This window comes from Pinus tabuliformis, chromosome 4_2 (assembly GCF_031772625.1).
Source record: "Pinus tabuliformis cultivar Carrire ecotype Pingquan chromosome 4_2, CPIR1, whole genome shotgun sequence".
Classification (NCBI taxonomy): domain Eukaryota; kingdom Viridiplantae; phylum Streptophyta; class Pinopsida; order Pinales; family Pinaceae; genus Pinus; species Pinus tabuliformis.
Window position 1 is genome coordinate 203,435,284 of NC_142304.1, and position 13,352 is coordinate 203,448,635.

Consider the following 13,352-nt stretch of genomic DNA (forward strand, 5'->3'; position numbering starts at 1 on the left):
TGATTCTTTCATAGCCTTAATCCCCAAACAGGAGAAGGCCACCTCTCCAAACATATTTCGACCTATAGCATTATGCAAAGTGATCTACAAAATTATATCCAAAGTCATTTCCAATCGTCTTAAACCTCTCCTCCCAACCTTAGTGTCAGAGGAACAAACAGGCTATGTGGAAGGAAGACAAATTCTAGACAATATAATACAAGCACATGAAATGGTTCATTCACTCATTACCAACAAACAGGTTGGAATGATAATGCAGCTGACATAGCAAAGGCCTATGACAAACTTAGTTGGTCATATATAAGGGTAATTCTAAAAGCCTATGGCTTTGATCACGATTGGATAAAATGGGTTATGGCACTAGTTACCACAACCAGTTGTTCAATTCTTCTCAATGGCACTCCTTCCAAAACTTTTAAGCGTTCTAGAGGTCTAAGGCAAGGGGATCCTCTTTCTCCTTTCCTCTTCATTCTAATGATGGAAGGGTTAGGAAGAGCTATCAGAGCTGCTAAGGAGGAAGGGAGAATTCAAGGTCTGAGACTCACTAATGGTGGGGACACGGTGACACATCAACAATTTGTGGATGACACTATGCTTCAAGGCACTCCCACTGTTAAGGAAGCCAAAGCATTCAAACAGATTCTGAGTGAGTTTGCTAGGGCAGCAGGCACTGAGGTAAGTCTCACTAAATCAAAAATCTTCTTTTTCAATACAGATATTTCAATTCAAAGAAATCTTTCCAAAATTTTAGGCTTTCAAAGGGGGACATTGCCTGTGAAGAACCTGGGAGTTCCTTTCACTATCAAACCGCTTCACAAGGACATCTGGGAGCCCGTTCTTAATAAGCTAAAAGATAAGATCAGAAAATGGACAAATAGAGCACTAAATCTAGCAGGGAGACTAGTTCTCACTAAGGCTGTCCTACAAAGTATCCCTATCTATATGCTATCTGTCGTTCCAGCACCAGCCAGTGTAATGACTAATATAAGAAACATTCAGAGATACTTTCTATGGGGAAAGGTGAAGAAAAGAAGAAATGGGCCCTTGTGGCATGGGACAGAGTATGCAAACCTAAGTCCCGTGGTGGCTTGGTTCTTCATGACCCAGGAATTCTAAATAGAGTTCTTGGTGCCAAAATTTGGTGGAGATGGCTGAAAGAAATTCAAGCCACTTGGGCAAAAATCTGGAAGCATAAATCTGCTAGCGAATGGTAGGAGGAAAATCTAATTATAATGACAGTACAGGTAAAAGATTCTGCAATTTGGAATAGGGCATGGGAGAACAGAGCCCTAGTCCAAAACCATAGTTTCTAGGAGATCAGAAATGGGAACCTGGCTTGGTTCTGGGAGGATAATTGACAGCAGGAGGACAATCTCTAAAGTGAAGAATTAGCAGACATTCAAACTGATACCATCTGCAAAGGACTAAAGTGGGTAACTGACTATTGGGACCAAGAAAGGAATGATAAGAAATGGAGAACTTGGAAACTTCCAGATTATAGTGGAATGGGCATGTTGCAGACTCAAGCCACAACCCTTCAAGGTATTTTAGACAAAAGACAAATCTTGAATACAAACTTGAATGATCAACTAAGATGGGGAAAAAACAAGACAGGGCTCTTCAACCTTAAGGAAGCTAAAAGAATAGAGGTAGGGCTAAACCATCCCAACATGGATAAGACATGGAAAGAAATATGGGAAAATCCTCGTTGGATGAAAGTAAATCTGTTCAAGTGGTTGGTTCAACAGGGCAAGATTCTGACATGGGATAACCTAAGAAAAAGAGGTTTTGTTGGCCCCTCAAGATGTCACTTATGCAGACAACAGGAAGAAACTATGAATCATCTCCTAAATAGATGCACTTTCACCACAACTGTTTGGAATTGGGTTGGAGAAGTCTTTGAGAAAACAGACAGAGATGCTAATGACATTATCACCACTTTGAAGAACTGGAGGAAAAATTTCTCGGATAATGAGATGATAAACTCTGCCTGGATGCTAACCCAAGGATTCTTAATCTGGATTGTCTGGAAGGAGCGTAACAATAGGATTTTCAAGGAGAAAGTGAGTCCGGTGAGTAGCATCCTCAAACTGGTCCTTAAACAACTCAAAGAAACTGTACATATCCTGGGAGGAGAAGCTATAGGTAAACCTATTAAACAAAGAGAGGTAAGAATATTGAAGAAATTAGAGCTCAAGGTCAATCCACCTCAGGGTTCTAGGCAGATTATCAAGAAAACCTCAACAGAAAAGTCTTCGTGGCAACCCCCTTCTCATGGTTTTTTAAATATAACATAGACAGGGCTTCAAAAGGGAATCCAGGAGCAATAGTTTATGGACGGGTTCTAAGGGATGAGGAAGGAAACATACAGATAATCTTCCACAGTTACGTCAGCAAAGCTTCTAACAATATGGCTGAGCTCATGGCGATGGAATCATGCCTGGAAATACTACTCAAGTACAACATTCAAAATGTCATCATTGAGGCTGATTTAGAACTTGTCATTAAATCAGTAAAAATGATAAATGCTGCAGTTGCTCCTGAGAATATCTCAGAACATTGGCGGCTTCTGCAAGTCTACCAAAGAATCCAAGTGCACCTAAGATGGTTGAGGTCCCTCAGGTTGGTGCATGTTCGTAGGGAAGCCAACAAAGTGGTGGACTGGCTTGCCAATGAGGGGGTACGAAATAAGAATATTGATCTCTGCTGCTGATGGGAGGAGATAACAGATGACAGGTTGAAGGAGGGATGTTCATCCAGAGCCCTTAGAGACCAACAACAGCATCAGGAAAATCAAGAGACCATTTTTGCTGACACAGAGCCACAGTAACGGGACGTCTCAGGGATCTTCATCTCCCTGTGGCCCATGAACCGGAACCCAGATTTTCTTAGCAGCCGCAAAACCCCAACTTTCATTCCGGTGAATAGCTTTACGGCCTTTGCGGTGTTTTCTGATATTTCGCAAGCTCATCAAGCAGGAAGTGGTTTTTCTCGTTTGGGAGCGATTCCACTCACCATGAGACACATGGCTAGGGGTGGGGTGGAATTACCGCCTTCATCATGCGCTAACCATCAGTAATCTTAGCCCGTGCGATATGATCCATAACCGTTGGATCAAGCGCGGATAATCGATGGCTTGGATTTTGCGTGCAAGTTGGTGGGTCCACGTCAGGGGTTATGTTTCAAGCTGTTCACAAGACCTCTCCAGGATCACGCGCAGATGGTGGATTTTGGAGGGTTAAAGTGATCGATGGTTAAGCCAAAAACGGACCTGATAAGATTATAGATTATGGTCTACTGGGTTTATCGGGTCTGATTCTTTTGTTAAAAGGTGCGCTTGTTGGCCACCCAATATCTTTCTTATCCACTGGATCATCAGTTCATGATCCAACGACCAGTTTTGGACTATAGGTTTGTTTTGGCGGGCTTGCATCCTTGAATTTGCTTTGTCATTTTGTGACCTTGCTCTAGGGTTGGCCTGTTGTATTTTCGGGCCCCACAGCCAAGGTCGCCTTTGTACAATATTTCTTTTTTTAATTGAATAGAAGGATCCACTCTTGCCTTAGCAAAAAAAAAAAAAAGATGTTCATGGAAATTGAACAATATATTGAGGCTTTCACTGTCTCAAATGGAGAGGGTTTCAATTTGTAGGCCACCACAGATCAATTCTTTTGTCTGAATCCACAGAAGAGGGAGATTTCAGACTCTAGGGATGCTACCTAGTGACCTAAGAGGCATTCTATTTCGCTTGATTGTGATGATGAAAATGCAATTTTTTTTCATCCATATATACACAAAGGGGAGGAAGATTGCAAATACAATTTGGATTATGGAGGGGCCTGAGGGTAATAAGGTTACATCTTTTGAAGGCATGCTTTGTTGGGTATGGAACATTTCAAAACAATCTTTTCAGAGTCAATGGGTTCTACCATAGTGGAAGTAATTCAAGTGGCACAGTTCTTTCCTAGGTTTGTGGAGGAGGACAATAACAAGGATTTGATGGAGGAAGTCTTGACTAATGAACTAAAATTTATTGTCTCAAGTTTCCCAAAGGATAAAATCTTGGGGCAAAATTGTTGGACTATTGAATTTTTCATTTCCTTCTATGACATAATGGGAAAAGGCCTTCTCAAGGTGATCAACGAAGCCAGAAGTGAAGAAATGATTTGTCTTGCCTTCAACTCAATGTTTATTTCTTTAATTCCTAACGTTGACAACCCTACTTCCTTCAAGGAGTTTCAACCTATTTCATTATGCAATTGCATACACAAGGTTATTTCCAAGGTTATTGCATGGAGAATTAAGCCTATTCTCTCAAAATGAATTTCTCAAGAAAAAATTGGTTTCCTTGAGGGAAGGCAGATCAATGAAGCTATAAGTGTGGCTCAGGAGTGTCTACATAGTCTAAAAATTCTGAAGGAAAAAAGGGTGGTTATTAAGATTGACCTATATAAGCAATACGACAGGGTAAATTAGCTCTTTCTTCACCTCCTGCTAACACATGTGGGGTTCGAGGTTTCGTTCATCAACTAGATTATGAGTTGTGTGATGTATATATCTTTCGTTGTGATGTATATATTCCCCCTCTTTTCAGCAAAACGAGACCTTAGACAAGGATGACCTTTATCTTCACTTATTTTTCTGTTGGTTGTAAAAAGCCTTAGTTGTATGTAAGTTGAGGCTAAAAAGAGGGGTGAATTCAAAGGGGTGGAAATTGCTCAGCTTCTCATGATTACTCACCTTCTCTTTGTTGATGATGTTCTTATATTTTGCAATGGGGAGGGTCAAGTTCTCACAAAACATCAAAAAATTCCCCTTTTGTTTAGCAAAGCCATGGGTATGGTTATAAATGAACAGAAATCCATGATATCTACCTTCATTTTAAATGCTCAGGAAATTCATAACATCAGTTCAAAGTTCTCCTTTGAGGTATCAGGCCTTGAGGATGGACTCAAATATTTTGGTTTTCATTTAAAGCCAAATTGCTACAAGAAGGATGACTGGAAGTGGTTGATCACAAAATTGGAGAAAAGGTTAAAATGTTGGTTTTTTTTATGGCTCTCTAGGGCAAGGAGGATGGTTTTAATAAAATTTGTTCTAAAAGCCATCCTAGTATATTATATGTCATTCGTGTGGATTCCCAAAGTTGTGTTGGAACAAGGAAGGAGGATATGCTTCAATTTTCTATTGGTGGGTTCTCAAGAACAATTTGTTCTTCCCTGCATCAAATGATCACATATGTTGTGCCAAAGCTTCTTAATGGTTGGGGACTTAATAATATCTTTATGGTTTCAAAGGCTTTGGCTCCCAAATGTGGGTGGTGACTCTTTTCTACTAACAACTTGTGGAACGAGGTTATTTGTCAAAAATATATTTTTCCTTATTCCTTGAATGATTAGGTTCATCTCTTGGACAAACCGAAACAAAATACTTTGGTGGTGTGGTGGGATGTATTAAACTATTTTCACTTAATATCCACTGGGCTGGCATGGAAGATTGGGAATGGGGCCAAGGTTTTCCTGGGCATGGATCCGTGGCTAGGTAGTGGCATCAATCACCTGTTATCTCAGGTGCTCATTAACTGCCTCAGGCATCGGGGTATCTCAAGAATTTCTCACTTTAACAACCCTGATTGGACTAATCTTTAGCGACAGGGTTGGATGCTACATAAATTTAAATTTAAATGGTATTTCAGAATGGAGTGGGCCCACTTCATAAATGCATTATATTCTTCGCATATTTTCCTCACTAACTCTGCGGACAAACTGGTTTGTTATGTGACTTTGAATGGTGTCTACACCTCGAAAGCTGGTTATATTCAACTAAATCTTATGGCTCATAATGTTGACATGATCTAGTAGTGGTGTGTCCTTTGGAAAACAAAATTGTCATCAAAATCTTAGCTTTTTTCTCGGTGTATCAATGAATGTACTATTCCAACTTTGGATGTGATGCAATTTCATCAAAAAAAAAAGGTCTCGGTTGGTGCATTTTCTTCAAGAGCAGCTCCGAAATAACTAATCATATATTTTTTCATCTAAGCAAGTTTTGGCAGCCTATAGGGTTGTTCTAGGTGGTGCATGCATCTAGGAAGGGGATACCTTCTTGGACATTTGAATGGCTTGGGGTGAAGATTGGGCCACAAAATCATTTCAAGCACTTCCACTCATCCTATGTTGGGGTATAGGTTGGCTCGTAACAAATCAATATTTCAAGATATTATATCTAAATCCGGTATGGGTAGTGTTGATGTTATTGTCATTTTAACTCACTACCCTCAATCTAGACCTATTGCAAATGGTAGGAATGTTATGTTTGAGGCCCTAATTGTGAATTTTCCCTGGGGATGCTTTGATGGGGAATCATAAGAGGAGGGTGTTATCTATAGAGTGTGTTTTTTGCTACATCTTATAGAACATCATTATTTTCATGTGAGAATGGGGCTGGGGAGGGGATCCAATAATTGGGTAGAAATATTAGCTTGTAGATCTTTAATTGCCTTTTCTCTGGAAAAGGGATGTGAACAACTTCAAACCTTCGATGACTCATTACTAGTGGTGAATTGGGTCAGTACGAACCAAGTGTGTCATTCCATTTCCCTTGCACATATTTGGATGGATATCATGTGTCTAAAATATGCTTATACTACTTTATCTTGTAATCATGTTTTCAAGGAATGAAACACGATTGTTGATAGGATTTCTAAAGAATGCATGCACATGGATAGGAGCTTTGGTAGGTAACCGAAGTTTTAGGGACCGATCATTACTAATTTTTTCATCATCCTTTCATGGATGTTAAGGACTGATATAATGATTAATTTTTTACTTTCTATGTATATTTCCTTTATGTTTATGGACATTGCTTCTTATATATTAGATTACCTATATAGCTTAGATTTTTTTTCTTTTATTATGATTGGTAATTTCACATTGACAAAGATTTTGATGGGTTTATATGTCAACAAATATCATCGAGGTTTTTGTGGATAGTGTTTGTAAAAACCTACGGGTTTTATTTTTTGGAATCCCTAGCCACTTGTAGGGTCGGGGAAGATCCCAGGGAATGCACTATATGTGCATATGCAAAATGTGTTTTCTTTTATGAATATGAATCAAAATATTGATTTTTTCCAAGGAAAAAATAAAAATAAAAATTGCCATTAGTTTTTGTGGTTCCTTCTTTAAGTGGATGGTAAGATGTTAAAAAGTAAGGGACAAAAGTGACATGTATATTGATTATGTAATTTTACTCTGATAAATGTAATGTGTGTCTACACTCTTGTAATCATCATCCACATTTATACCAACCAATTTATATTGTGATTTGAGCACCTAAATAATGTGATTTCCTTTTACAAAATGATAGAAATCATATTTTTTTTCTTGAAAATAATAACTCTTTATTTATAAAAATCTAAATACCTTAAACATTTCCTTACAAATTCGTAGCTTTAATTTCCTTACAAATTGATAGCTTTAATATACTTAAGCAAAGGCTCATAATATGTTAGCAATACTCATGTTCATACACTTAGATGATTTGCAAAAGTGATGTACATTTACATTTTAACAAATAAACTTCTTACTTTTTTTTGTTATTATTTTGTTCTTATTAGGCCCTGCCGCAGGCACGACTAGGACTTAGATAGTAATCGAAATGGTGGAGTTAGTATTAGTCGCTATGACAAGTAACCTAAGTTTTTCGATGCTCAGATCTTTTCAACCTATCAAATTTATAGATTAACTTTTTATGGCCAATAGCGTTATTCTCCAAATAATCTCCATCTTATTTCGCCTCTTCCTGAGGTGAGGAGGCCATAAGCATGGATAATGCATTATATATTTCATTCATATTGTAGACTGCAAACTAATGCTAACATTAATTCCCTGGTGTTAAATGTTATGTGGTTAATTGAGGCAAGGTATGTACAATGGCTTTCATATGACAAATGCATTTTTTGGAATAGTGGGTGTGATGCCATCCTCAAGTTGTCAGGTCTATCCACACGCGCCAATCAACAAGCAAGATTCAATAGGCATATTTATGCCATATTTTTTCCACCTATGAATGCATGTTGTTACATTGTGGCATCTACAAAATGGAAGATGACGAGAATGGGAGGACACTGGTGTCATCTATGTCAGTTGGGCTCTAGCTACCTTGTCTTCGTACAGGGTCAGGCGAGAGGCTAGGCCTTGGAAGAGATGCAGGCTCAAATCCTTTTTTGCACTGTAGGTTCTGCTACTACTGATGGATCAACTAAAGCACACTTGAGGAAGAAACTCATATATAATGAGAAAGACCGACTGTAAAGCCCAACTTCTCCCTCTTAGAGGAACTATCCTATTCTTTAGTTAAACTCTTGCCTCACTCCACTAAGGTTCCACTGCAAAATATCTAAATATAGGAAAACACTTTCTTAAAGTGAGCAAGAAAAACTAGTCAGATGGATTTATCATCTTTGCACGAAATGAGACATGCGAACCTAAAATGAACCTGAAGCATCGCCAAGCTTGGGAGTTTTAACCGAATAGGAGTCGAGCCTGGCTTCATTCAATAAATTAAACATTATCAGGTGTTTTATTGCAATAATTCTGATAAAGAATCATAAATAGCCCTAGAATGAATATTAACCTCATAATTGTTTAGCTGTCGAACAATAGCCTTGCAATTTTCCCTATCTATATTTCTCCTTATCAATCTCGTTGTTTATTGTTATATCGAGATGCAATTCCAGATCCAGTACCAGGTGAATTTTATATGGAACCCGTTGATCCTAAATTACCATCAAGCACAAAGGCAGCTTACACCACATCTGAACAAGTATCTAAGGCAGAACAACCCATGGGCCAAGAATTCACCTTGTAAAAGACCCGTCCAAGTTCTCACTCACACCACTCCAGTTGATAAAGAGACAGTTGAGTGAAAGAAAGTAACGCCAAAATGGGGTACATGTGAGGGAATACTAAGTTAAACAAGGCCCCATAGGGAAAGGAACACCAATAGCACCGGATCTGAGAAGGCGCTTACAACATGATTTACACAGAGAGCTTGAACTGGCTCATATGTGAAGAAAAGTTCAGTTCTGCAATGTTCTTGATCTGACAAGATGTTAAAAAATATCTTAGAAAAGAAAATTGCCAAAACCGCAAAGATGTTGCCACCCTAAATTGGGTAGCCAATGAAATCAAGGGGTTTTCAACCACAATTATGGTGATGGAGGTGTTGGTGATGAAGGACAAAGCACAAGAGAAAAGGGTAGCAGAGAACATATAAGCATCGCCCAATGCCTCATAATACAAAGTTCACCAAATATCATGGACAACAAAGGCAGAACATCAGTGCCTCGTCAAAGGGGCTCACCTCTTCATGGTTGTGGTGGTGGTGATGATGACCCATTTATACACATAATGAAAACCTTTGATCTTTCCTTCACAACCTCAACTCTGCATGAAATTATAATAAAAATCAAAGCATAGAATTTACAAGGGATTCACAACATAATAGAACAAATATGCGGCAAGATGTCCTGAATATGTGAAAATATAATGACAGTGAGTGACCAACAAACCTTTGAAGGTGAGAAGTGGAGTGCCCCACAACTGGATAATTAGACAACCGCCTGGCATCAAGCTCACAAATGGTTCTTAGCCCCATCTAGTCTCTCTCTCTACAATGAAAGAATTGCTCATTTGAATCTTGCTTGCTACACTAGGTCGTAATAGATTCACTGCCCTGGTTTTGGCTTTTCATGTCGATGGGCAGGCTACACATGATGTGATGCTAGGTGGGCATTTAAAAACATAGTGACCATGGGATTTCCAAAGAAAGCACGTGGGCTACATGGCAACGCTCTCATGCTAACTTTGTGAAAATTCCTACACTCGAAAGAACCCCTACTGCAGCAAATTTGAATCTATTTCACCTACTTGATTTTTAAAATACACTCATCAAGTTATTCTTTTGAATACTGAAGCAAATTACTTTTGTAGCCTACACTAATTAAAGATTTGATCTCATGAAATAGAAAACTGAGAAAAGAAAAAGATACATAGGACACACTTATTTTTTGACACAATTGTCCCCGGAAAAACCCAATGCGAGAAAACCGATGCAACGAATCTGAGGGTTTATTATTATGCAGGAGAAATATCTGAACACAAATCTACGATGCTCATCTAGCAATCCTTTATAGTGAAAATACTAGTAGAAAATATGAGTAAGTTTTACCTCACTTCACCCAACAAAATTCCGGTTGATCCAGCACAAGACTGGCTAACCCCTGTTATTTCTGCGTTGGCCCTGTGTAGGCTCTACGTCAACCCTCCGTCACCTCTTCTACCCTCTACATTAGCTATCCCGGTTGTTCTAGCAGTTCCGACTATTCTCGGCAGTTCTGGATTTTGCATGACATACAACTTTTCTTCTTTACGCTAGCTCTTTTGGCTCTGTGTCAGGACTGCATGGGCCCAAATTATCCCAGAGGCAGCGTAGTAAGTCAACTCTCCTGGCTACTACGCTGTCTCTCTGCAAGATCTCTCCACCTCTCTGTCAATATTCTCTGGAAAGTCCTTCTCCTGGATTCTCACTGCCCCTTTGCTGCTGAATGATCACTTAGTTCAAATTTCTCAGCTTCCTAGCCCCAAAAATCTAACTCCAAATCAATTCTCTCTCTCTCTCTCTCTCTCTCTCTTTGTGTGTGTGTTTGTTTCCAAATGAACCCCAAGCCTCCATTTTATACTTTTCTTATTGAGTGTTCAACGACCAAGATTAAGTCTCTAATCAACAGCTAATATTAAAACATGACTTGATCCGTCTTCTAGATCATTCTCACCCATATTTTGATTAATACCCATTAATATTTTAATTTCCCTAAGTTTAGACTTAGGAACCCCATTAAAAATATTAATTATTTTAATAAAATACAATCGAGGTGGAATTTCAAGAAATGGTTTCTTGTTTCTTTAGAATAATATGCCTTAGCCTCTCCACCAATTTTTAAGGCTACAACACTTCCAATGCTACCAAAAACTAGCACTCCCTCTTAGCAAGGAAAGTGCTCTAGCAACAATGTCCTCCTGCACGTTTCTCTGTTTCTGAAGCACCTCCTTTTTGTACTGCAGTTGGCACCAACACTGTGTTGTTGCCCATGACACTTCCACTACCACTACTGCATCTGTACTATAGCTCCCTCTCAAATGCTGCATATGTTATGCTACTAGCACAGCCACTGCTAACACTGCATCTGTACTGCAACTCAGTTGCTGAGAGAAGCAACTGAAAAACATCCAAAATTAGCTAAACTTAACTATGTTCAACATAATACAATGAATGTCGAAACCTGACTGCTGCTGACCCTCTGAATCTTTAGCACTACTGTTGACCTCTACACTGGGTCATTTGCACCGTTGTCAACCTTGTTATGCGCTGATTAGTTTCTGGTTTGATCTAAGTGGATATTGATGGCCACCCACCTATTCCACTTGGACCCTCACCATTGTTTCTTTCAATTTTTCAGTTCCCTTAATTGTAACACAATTTACTATTTTTAGTAGTTTTTCGGGTCTTGAACTTCTAGAGCCATTTTGAGGCCCTAAATGACCTTTTTTGGGCAAAATTGCTCAGTGATTGCTTTGACAAAATTTCTCAATGATTGTTATGGAAATTGCATTGACCATTGTAGTCCTCGTAGAGATATTTCCAATGAGGTATCATACGTGTCAAACGGAGATAATATGACCAAGTTACGACCCTAGGAAGTTGGCTGCCCAACTAACCCCAACGGGGCCCATAAACTCTTGGTGTTACATCTCCTCGAGTTAGGGTTTTGGTTGTTTGGGGTTTTATTTTATTGTTCAATAATAAAAAGGCCCTTGAGCCTCATTGTAACAAAGTTTAGAGGCATGTAGCCACCACATCTCTTCTCAAAGATAAGCTACTATCGCCCGAGCTATCTTATTTCCATTCTGTTTGTAAGCATAGTTCCGTATTTTTCTATTAATGAAATGAAGTGTTTTTTTGTTGCATCTTTGTGTTTATGATTATATCTATAAGTTATTGTGTTCCTATTTAAGTTCGGATCATGGTTCCAAGCCACTGCATCTGTCCTCCAAACACTCCACTACGTCATTTGACACTAAGTCCATCTCGCTACTGCTGAATCTTGGGCTCCCGTAGCAAGGAATTGATCCAAGAGGTGGACTCCTCAAGGATCTTGCCCACATGTAGTCCTCTCGAATATAGCTCAATATCGCCCCATCTCCCTCCTAGAAATGTGCGGGCACTCATGGAAAACTCGTCCTCATCAATCTTTGTTGAAGCAGACTTAGGATCATGTTTCTTATCCTTATCCTTTTTCTTCAAAGGACATTGGGATGCATAGTGGTCCATCTTGCCACAACTGAAACATTTCACCTTCGAAATGTCCTTCTTTCTCTTCGGCTTTTGTTGTCCCTTCGATGTGAGAGCCACGTTTTCCTCTTCCTCCTTCATCTTTGTGGCACTCCCACTACTTCCATTGAGGTTGACCTTCACTAGGTCCCTCCTTAATGCCTCTTGTTGAAGAGTCGCCCACATCTCCTCCCATGAAGGTAGTTTTTCTCGGCCCAATATTCTTTAAATGAAAAATTTCCATTCATCCGAGACTCCATTCAAAGTTATACTCACCATCGTAGTTGGCTGAGGAGTGGACCCCACTGCAACAAGTTGGTCTCTAATGTCCCGAAGACATTGAAGATAGAGGTTCACCCATGCTCCTTTCTGCATCAAAGTCTGAACAATGTAAACTTTGAAACGGGAACTGTAAACTCAAAAAAGGAACTTTCGCCAAAAAACCCCTTAAAAACATCAAAAACAATGCTAAAAATGAAAAGTGTTGATGTTGGAATAACACCTTTTTTTTTAAGGTAAATTTTGAACATGATTTAAAAATGGCAGTGAAAACCAATTTTTGGTGCAAAAATTGTCCAAAAACACCCTCAAAACAAAAAGTGTTGACGTTGGGATAACACTTTTCTTTTTCTTTTCTTTTTTCAAGGCTAATATTTTAACATTTCGAAATAATAGCGTAAAATATTTTATCATGACCCTGAAAAAAAAATTAAAATTTCAAACAAATAATGAAAACATAAAATTAAATTAAAAATTAAAAAATTAAAACAATGAAAAAACACAAAACAAAAAAAGTTTAAAAATTAACAAAACATAAATTAAAGTATATACTAAAAAAAAAAACAATCATAAAAATATAAAAAAAAAAAAAAAAACTGAATTAAAAAACTAAAAAAAAACTTAAAAATTATAAACAAATAAATAGTTCAAAAAACATATTTAAAAAAAATGGAAAAGAC